Here is a 10161-nt window from a genome sequence, read left to right as displayed (position 1 = left end):
CACCCATCATCATCATCATCATCATCATCATCATCATCATTTTATTTACTTATATCCTGCCTCTTTCCCAATATAGGCACTTAAGGCACCAATCAGAAAACTGACAAGCAATACAATTTAAAAACAGAACAAAAATATTAAAATATATAAATATAAAATTTAAATAAACTATTAAATAATTTCAAAAGCTAAAACAGTTATGGATTAAAATGTACTGTGTTAAAAAGAACTCTATACAAACTTTAAAATCTGATTCGCACAGTATTTAAAGCCCAGCCCTTGTCAGTATCAGAAAGCATGTATGTATGTGTCTGTGTGAGTCTTGGGGGGTGGAGAGAGAGAGAACACAACATGAAATGCTTTGTGGCCCCTTAAAGATGAACAAATTAGCATTTGTGAACTAGAGTCCACTTCACCAGACGCATGGGTTGTTATCCTGAGCTGCAGGTGTCCAGTTGCAGATGGAGAGCAGAGAGAAAGGAAACGTAGTGCTAAGTTTGCAGGTTCTATTTTTGATTTCCCTTTGCCTGCCCCATTTAGGGCTCACTTTAGTTTTTTCCACTGCAACAGACTAACATGGCTGCCTCCTTTAGGAGTTGTTCATAACTAGCCTTCCACGTGTGTTGGCTACAACCCCCATTGCTAGAGTTGTGTGTAGTGGGAGTTGTAGTTGCAATGCAACACATTTGGTGGACAGCAGGTTTGAAAAAGCTGATGGAAATGAACAAAACTGCAGGCACAGACATGGTCTCTGTGAGAGGCTGAGCTTCAACTCCACTCACTTTTAATCAGCCAATGGTTTGCTTATCAGTAGAAAAGAAAGAAGGGAAAAAAATTCCAGTGAAATCCAGACCTGCTCGAAATCTAACATGAAGCTGCTGACAGATACCCTGTTGTCACTGTGCCTGTATTGCCCCCAAAACACCCAATGTTGCCTTATGCCAGCCTTCCTCAGTCTGATGTCCTTCATATGTTTTTGGACTATAGATCCCAGTATTCCTGTTGCTTGTCCATGCCATTTATGACTGCTAGACTGGAAACCTTACATATGCACCAGATTTGAGAAAGTTACTTTATGTCACTGCAGAATTAAAGCAATTTGGTACCATTTTAACAGCCATGACTCTTACCTTACAGAATAGGGATTTGTAGTTTGGCGAGACACCAGAGTTCCCTGACAGACCAGGTTGAATAACTTACCAAACCACAAATCCCAGGATTCCACAGGATAGAGTCATGGCAGATAAAGTGGCGTCAAACTGCTTTAGTTCTGCAGTGTGGCTGTTTTAATTAAAAGTTGGGGTTGGGGTTTTATGGAATCATATACATTGCAGTACAATGAAAAAAACTGATATAAAGTGGGAAAATGTTACATTGTGTTTTAAGATGTAACAGTTAAGGCCAGTTAAGGGAATAACGATAGAAGGATTTGTGTATTTTATTTTTATCTTTATATTTGATATGGGGACTTTTGAACAGTGGTGACCAGAAGGAATAAAAGGAAGTTGCCATCCATTCTGAATACATGTCCTGTCGAGAATTTGTAATGCAGGTGGGAGCACAACTGTCCTCTTTTCCAGGATTTGAGCCTTCAGATGTGGGTTCATCCAAAGTAATATGATCTGTAAACAGAAATAGATGCCATTACAATCCAGCTGTTAATAGGCTCATATTATGTGTTAGCAAGGATGGGAGATGAGGGATGAAGTGTGATTGCCTTCACAGAGAAGAACAGGGCATGGCAGCAAAGTGGCACAATAGATGTGGGTAAGTAAGGGTTGCCATAAGTCAAAAATGATTTGAAGGCACACAGCAGCAGCAGCAGCAACAAGTGTGACATGACACCTTATTGGAAATGGCTCTGTGGGAATGGGAAGGGCTCCGAGGTGGATATGCATGGTATTGAAAGTCTCGGATTGTACACAGAATAGGACGGGTGGGTCACCTCTAGTCCTGGCCTCCTCAGGCACTCATTCTGGCCTTCTGGCCTTCCCCATAATATCAGTGTTTAAATTTCCCAGTTTTTCTACAGATCTGCATAGCCACCAAATGTCCCAGTTTGACAAGGACAATCCCAATTAAGCCCCTATCCTCCCACTTTTTCAGCTGCTATTAAAATATCACAGTTTCTCTTTCCTCCTCCCAGCTCTGCCCTTCATCCTCAGCTTACTTCAATTGCTGCAAACTGAGTTCAAAGTACAAAATTTGCCCTCAGTTAACTCGAGGAGGGAGAGGAGAGGTGGGAAGTGGAATCTTGCCCTTCCCAATAGGCTCAGGCAAAAGCAAACTGCTGCAGCCTATTTGTCTATTCTTAATAACTTTTGCCATCTTACTCACATTTTTGATATTGCATGGCCACACATGTCCCAACTTGCATCTGTGAAACTTTGGGTGTGAGGATATAGATCACCATAGCCTTACTCTGAAAGATTGAAACACCTCTCTCCTTAGGCTTGTTTTACTGGTGTTTAAATTAAAATGTGCACTATTTCTGGTCCTTTTGCCCTTTGGCCACTGCAATGTGGCCCTCTCAAAATTAATTTGAAACCAAATTTTGGCCCTTTAGCTTGAAAGAGATTCCCCCACCCTTGCAGGAAAGGGAGACATTCTGGCTAGCTTGAGATATATATTTTATAATACCAGCTTGCTGGTTATGTTCAGGACTGGTGTTGGCACCTAATACCTTAAAGGGTTCCTTGGGGTTCCTTCAGGACTGACCTCTCCAATAAGGACCCTGTTCACTGAAATGGTTAAAGACAAAACTTACAAACTTTTACTATCAAGAGATTTGGAATCAGAATAAATTAAACTATTGATGTATCAATGATAAGGTGGGCACAAGACTTGAGTTATAACATCCCCTTAGAGAAATGGGAAACTGCGTGGAAGAGAACAAATACAGTCGGCCCTCCGTTTTTGCAGAGGATCTGTTTTTGACTCCCCCTCAAAAACGGAAAGTCAACGATATTGGAGTCCCTATTGACTCCAATGGCGGCGCACTCCTGCATGTGTTGCCACACACTTGCCCTCCGTTTGCCCCTTGCGCATTTAAACGTCTGTGAAAATGGAAGGGCAACTGTAGATTCACTGCCTCACAAGATTTAAAAGAAGACTTTTGCAAAATGATGAACAGATGGTGCTACATTCCTTGGAAATTAGACAAAATCTACAAATTTAACAATAATAAGTGTTGGAAATGCCAAAAATAAATAGGTACACTTTACCAGATGTAGTGGACCTGTCTAAAAATAAAGAAATTCTGGACAAAAGTTCATACGACAATATAAAAGGCCATTTGTAATACAAGAATAGCTCAATTAAGTAGTTGTGTTTCTGGATATTACTACTATAACAGAAAATTTGATTCCAAAGACACAGAGTGGGATATGTCCCGACTCCCAACACTACAAAAAAACAAGTCAAACGTGTTTCAGCAAACTTTTAAAAAGGGAACCATGAAGGAACTAGCCAAGATCCCTAAGGGTAAAGATTTATAATTGAACACTAAAGTTAAGATGGTCCATGCCATTGTAGTTCCAAATTCTTTGTATGGTTGTGACAGCTGGACAGTGAAGATGGGAAGATACGGATGGGAAGAAAATCAACTCGTTTCAGCAGTTGTGTGGGAGAAACCATGGACAAATAAATGGATCCTAGAGCAGAAGTCAAGGTGACTGAACTGAGACTGCCATACTTTGGACACCTCACAAGAAGACTCAGAAAAAGAAGACTAGGAAAGACAATAATGTTTGGTAAGGCAGAAGTAAAAGGAAGACCACATTCCAGATGGATTCTGGAGACAGCTGCTGTTTACTATGCCTGTTGTAGGCAGGCTCATGTAGCTACTAGGATCTATTAGGACAGAATCCTGTTCTTTTCCAGCTCAAACTTTATAACATTGGTCACGCCTCCTTTAGCCACCGGACCGTGCCAGGAGCTGCATTTGCTGCCGGGCGGCTCTCCTCGGGTTGTCAGAGGTGCGCATCTGCGCACCGGCCCGGGGAGGCCGCCCACGGACTGTTTGCCTTGGACTCCTTGGCTCTACAGCATCTCCATGCCGGCTCTGGGAGCCAAATTTGGGACACCTGGGGGGAAGACGGAGAGAGGGGAGTGTCGGGGCAGCAGCATGCTTAAGGCCGGCTTGCCTGGTTTCCTCCTCCGTCACGCCTCCTTTAGCCACCGGACCATGCCAGGAGCTGCATTTGCTGCTGGGCGGCTCTCCTCGGGTTGTCAGAGGTGCGCATCTGCGCACCAGCCCGGGGAGGCCGCCCACGGACTGTTTGCCTTGGACTCCGCAGCTCCGCAGCTGCGCATTTTGGTGGTGGCACTAGAGGCTAGAGGGCAGTGCCCATGCCAGCCTTGGAACAGAGGATGACTGCGGTGCCACACCTCTGTTCCTCTTGTGGGTTGCAAGGGGGAGGGGGAGGATATGGATGCGGGGAATGCTCGGGCTGGGGAGGAAGTGGATAACATCTGTGTGAGCGGAGCTCCCATTGAGGTGGTGTGGGGCAGGGGGAGGTATGGCGGTAGGAGAGGGGACTTGCGTTACAGAGGACGGCGAGATCGATGCGTCATATCTAGCTCTCCTTCCTGTCCTCCTCCTAACCAAAAGGACCTGAGGGTCACTCCAATCGTGCCACAAACCCTGTCTCTGCTCCTGTGCAATGCCAGGTCTATTAACAATAAGACCCACATTATTCATGATTTGCTGGAGGATAGCAACTGTGACCTGGCTTGCATTACCGAAACCTGGCTTGGGCCTGAGGGGGATGCTGTGTGGGCGCAGGCCCTCCCTGCTGGGTTTTCGGTGAAGGACCAGTCCAGTTTAGGTGGGGGGGGGGGGGGGGTGTTGCCTTGGTACATAAGAACACCTTGTCTCTCACCAGGAACCACATCCGTCAAACCTCCTTTATCGAGTGTATTTACTTGACCCTGAAGGCTAGGAACAGTCTGAGGATTTTGTTGGTGTATCGACCACCCCGTGCGCTAACAGACTCCCTTAACAAGCTGACACAGTTGGTCGCGGAACTGATGCTGGAGACACCCAGGCTTCTTGTCCTGGGTGATTTCAACATCCCTTTCGCGGCCAACTATATTCCATCTGGTGTGGCTCGGGAATTCATGGAGACCATGGCAGCCATGGGCCTGTCCCAGCTGATCCTGGGTCCAACGCATTGTGCGGGTAATACACTGGATTTGGTTTTTTGTACGGATGCGGAAGATCCGTGGGCGGAAATAACTGATATTTCCCCCTTGTCATGGACGGATCATTTCCTTGTGAAGGCAGAAATCAAGGCATCTACCCAGCTCCCCCCCGGGGGTGGTGGACCTACTAGGATGGTCCACCCTCGAAGGCTGATGGAACCCGAGAGGTTCCAAGAAGCCCTAGAGGGGATCATGGTTGGAGCTGACGGCGACTCTGCTGATGCCCTGACTGGTATCTGGGATACCAGTCTTTCCAGGGCTATACACAGGATCGCTCCCAAGCGCCCTCTCAGGCCTGCTTCCAAACGTAAGCCCTGGTATACGGAAGATCTTCGGGCTAGGAAGCGGGTTCTGCGACGGCTAGAGCACCGCTGGCGGAAACACCTACGCTTAGCCGACAAGGCTCTCTTAGACCGCCATTTGGAGGACTACGGAGAGGCGATACGAGCAGCCAAGAACTCGTTCTATGGCGCTCGTATCGCATCCGCGGAGTCGCGTCCAGCAGAGTTGTTCAGGGTAGTCGGGGAGCTAACTCAGCTCCCTCCTGCCCTGAACCAGATCCTTGAACCTTCTAAGGCCTGCTGTGACCAATTTAACAACTTCTTCGCGGATAAAACCTCTCGGATAAGCGAGGGTCTTAACGCCGGCATTAGTGCAGAACCTAGGTTAGAGGTGTCCAGAGCCTCCGTGGACTCTATTAAACTGGATCAGTTTGAGTCGGTGAGTACCGATGATGTGGACAAGATCCTTGGAAGTGTTCGGAAGACAACCTGCTCTCTCGATCCCTGTCCCTCATGGCTAGCGGCTCAGGGGGGGACCGGTGGTAACCTTGTTGTTGCACCAGATTATAAATACATCTCTGAGGGATGGGCAATTTCCATCCAGCTTAAAATTGGCCATTGTAAAACCACTGCTAAAAAAGCCCTCCCTCGACCCTCTGATGCATAACAATTACCGGCCAATATCGCTATTGCCATTTTTGGGGAAGGTGATCGAGAGGGCGGTTGCAATCCAACTTCAATCGAGCTTGGATGATACGGATTATCTGGACCCATTTCAAACCGGCTTTCGGAAGGGTTACAGGGTTGAGACGGCCATGGTCGCCTTGGTCGATGATCTCCGTCTGGGCATCGACAGGGGAAGCGTGTCCCTGTTGGTGCTCTTGGACATCTCAGCGGCTTTCGATACCATAGACCATGGTATCCTTCTGGAGCGCCTGGAAGAGGTGGGAATCGGGGGCACTGCGCTCCAGTGGCTCCGATCCTACCTCTCTGGGAGGTTCCAGATGGTGCAGCTGGGAGACGTGTGCTCCGATAAGAGGGCCCTCACGTCTGGGGTCCCTCAAGGAGCCATTCTGTCTCCCATGCTTTTTAACATTTACATGAAACCGCTGGGAGAGATCATCCGGAGACATGGGGCGCGGGGTTATCAGTACGCTGATGACACCCAAACAGTCTTCTCTATGTCTCCGATTGATGCAGTGACCGGGGATGGCATCTCTCCTCTTGTGGCTTGTCTGGAGTCGGTAATGGGCTGGATGAGGAAAAATCGACTCAGAGAAAACGGAGGTGCTCGTGATAGGTTCCCCTGGCCCAGGGAAGGCGGTGATTCCACCTGTCCTAAACGGGATCACGCTTCCTGTGAAGGACTCTGCACGCAGTCTGGGGGTGCTCCTTGACTCGTCGCTCCACCTTACATCTCAGGTGGATGCGACAGTCAGGAGCACCTGTTATCAGCTCCGGCTGATCCGCCAGCTGCGTCCCTACCTGGACCAGGGAGACCTAGAAACGGTAGTACATGCCCTGGTAACCTCTAGATTGGACTTCTGCAATGCGCTCTACATGGGGCAACCCTTGTACCATACCCGGAAGCTGCAACTGGTGCAGAATATGGCAGCCAGGCTGGTCACTGGCATGCCCAGGGCCAGCCACATAACACCAGTGCTTAAAAGCCTGCACTGGTTGCCTATACGCTTCCGGGTGCAATACAAGGTGTTGGTTATCACCTACAAAGCCCTAAATGGCTTTTAAGCTGCATCAATTCAAGTATGCCTATAATCTCTGGAGATTCACCAGAATAAGACACGGAAGGCCTGTTATCCAACAACTCACCAGTTAGAAAGAAAAAGAGAGAAGTCATGTTTTTCAGTGCAAATGCATCCATTTAATGAAATGTGTTCCCCAGGAAGATATGCCTATTGACTTTGTTGGTTTCTTTCGAGCAGCATGCAAATTTCTTTTCTCTTTCTGCATTTTTCAAACAATATTTTTTTTTCTCTTTCAGCATTTTTAAAACAATACATTTTTAAAACTTATCAATACCATTTTTTAATTATCATACTGAATTCGATCTGCCTTTCTATATGGAGGTGATGGTGGGGGAATCTTAAGGGAACCATAATCAAAACGTATAGGAGAGACAATAAAAAGAGCAACATTAAAAACAATTCAGCCTGGTGGTAGAAAATCTTGGAAGAAAGAGTGATCACGTTTTATTCTTATTTTAATTTGGCTATTGGTGGAAGAAAAGCAGAAAGCTGTTTCTATAAAATGAGTGTAGATTGCTTTGCTCTAGAGCTGTGCTGGAGCAGAACATGGTGATACGAGCAAAAGCTGAGATCCCCAGCCACATCTCTTCCTTCTAACACCACACAAACATAAGGAGCAACTACAGGAGAACATTGGCAGGTAAATGAAAGGGACTTCCCCTGCTAATTTCCCCTTGTAGTTACCCCCCATGACCCCCTCCCCCCAAAAAAATCTGGGCTCTGAAACTGAAGGTAAATGCAGTTAAGTTGAGAGGGGGATTGGTTTTCCCCCCCCCCCCCATAATAAAACTTGTATTGATACTTCATACACACACAAAGAAGTTCTGATAAATCTTGAAAATAATTCTGACATTATAGAACAGTACAATATAATATAATACATCATATTATAGCATCCATTGCTCCATGTCCTATTCTCTGGAGCAGCAGAAAACAAGTTTGCTCCATCCTCAAGGCTTTCATATCACCTCTTAATCATCTCTTCTCCAGGCTAAACATATCCAGCTCCCAAGCCTCTCCTCATAAGGCATGGTTTCCAGACCTTTCACCATTTTGGTTGCCCTCCTCACACCAGGCATTCACACTAAGTATGAGGTTGCCATCATTCTCATTTGTGCAAACTCAAAACAGTGCCTATCGCTTACAGACAAACAGGAACATCAGGGAGAAATCCTTCCAATGGGCATTTCTGTCTATTAGTTGATGTGATGTTTTGCATGCTGAATTGTTTTTATTTGGTCTGGTTACATTTTTACATTTTAAACTGTTAGTTTTAAAGCCTGTTCATTTTAGGAAGGTTATTTAAGGTTTAACTCATTTTTTAAAGTATGTTTTTTAGCTGAAGTTTACTTAAAATATTTCAGAATTAACAAGAGAAACATATTGCTCCTGCCTTGTTTCTCTTTAGAAGACCATCATTTCAATAGCATTTTCGCCCCAGTAAATGCCATGCTCAGTATATGCTGTGGTGCAAAGTACATTTAAAAATAACTTTTATTCCATCAATTTACTGGATCAAATGCTCTTATACGCATGGTTCCTAATGGTCCCCATCCATAAAACAAAATGAAAATGTTCTGCAACCTGCTATGTGCCTTTTGAAAGGCAGGAAACTCTTTTCTTATATTAAGTTCTTTGTTTTGGATATGACCAAGGGAGAAAAGGGCAAAGAAACCGAAAACTTTATCATGGTATGTGCCCACAACTGTGGGCCAGTGCAAACCTTTCAGAGATACCAATTCTGTACATTTTCCAGAAGCTTTTGTGTCTGGAAATGTTGTACATTTCACCTGGCATTTAATCCTTCTAAATGGATGTTATTCTCCCCTCGACTGTGGATCGCTGTTGCTCTCTTGAAACATTATTTGCATAAAAGGAAATGAATAATTGATAGTGAAGCTGGCACTTGCATATAGCTGGGTAGAGATTTGCCCATAATCACGCCGCGTCTAACTCACGGCTCATAGCTTGTTTAATGGGATGGAAGCTGACAGGTTTTTCTTGTACTGCTGCTATAGAACTCATCGCTTTCAAATGACCTCTGTGTACTTAGCTACTTTTCTTGTTGATCTCCCTGCTCTTTTCCTTCCATTAAGGGGAGACTTCTTAAAGGAGAACATGCACTTCTCTCCATTCCCAACTAATAATAGGCAGGTTGGGGCCTGGGCTTGGCATACATTTCACAATTTTTATTTTATAAAAGGAAAAGGGAAAAAAATGTAGAAGAATTTTGCTTTACATTAGAGCAGGAATAAATCGCCTATAAATGTATTTTCTCTAGGAATCTCTAAGCCATCCAGTGCAACTTTATGGCCACCTTCTGCCAGAGAAGCATTAGAGGACCTGGAGATTTCTGGAGAGGACATATTAGTCAGATCTGCAGTCAAATTCACAAAAGTCACAACCGCAAATGTGGAGGGCCAAGTATATATGTAAATACATTTAACCCGTGCATATGATACTGCATTTTAAAAGTATAATTTTAATTTTGCTAGTTGTTTATGTCACAACTATTACTATTACATTCAATGATAAACAGGAATTATGATTTATGAGTACCATTAGTTTAAAAAAAACATTACTAAGGATTCTGTATGGTGTGGTATGGAAGCAGGTCAGTTGATGGGGGGGGGAACACCATGACTTGCCATACCGGGTGACACCAAATCTAGTAGTGACACTAGTTCTCCTGCCATACTAATGCACACACACTTTGGCTTTGAGTAAAGGGACTTATATCTTTGCTGTGCATGTGCAAAGCACTGATCCACTGAACTGGTCTGGATGAGGCTTGCCATTGGTCTCTCTCCCAACACATTGCCATCATGGCACTGAAATTTGGCAGCAAATGATGATGCTGAATCCCCATGGAAAATGTCATTAGAAGGAAGCAAAAAATTGTCTTCTCC

This window comes from Sceloporus undulatus, chromosome 1, assembly GCF_019175285.1.
Source record: "Sceloporus undulatus isolate JIND9_A2432 ecotype Alabama chromosome 1, SceUnd_v1.1, whole genome shotgun sequence".
Lineage (NCBI taxonomy): Eukaryota > Metazoa > Chordata > Lepidosauria > Squamata > Phrynosomatidae > Sceloporus > Sceloporus undulatus.
Note: the sequence above shows the minus strand (reverse complement) of the source record.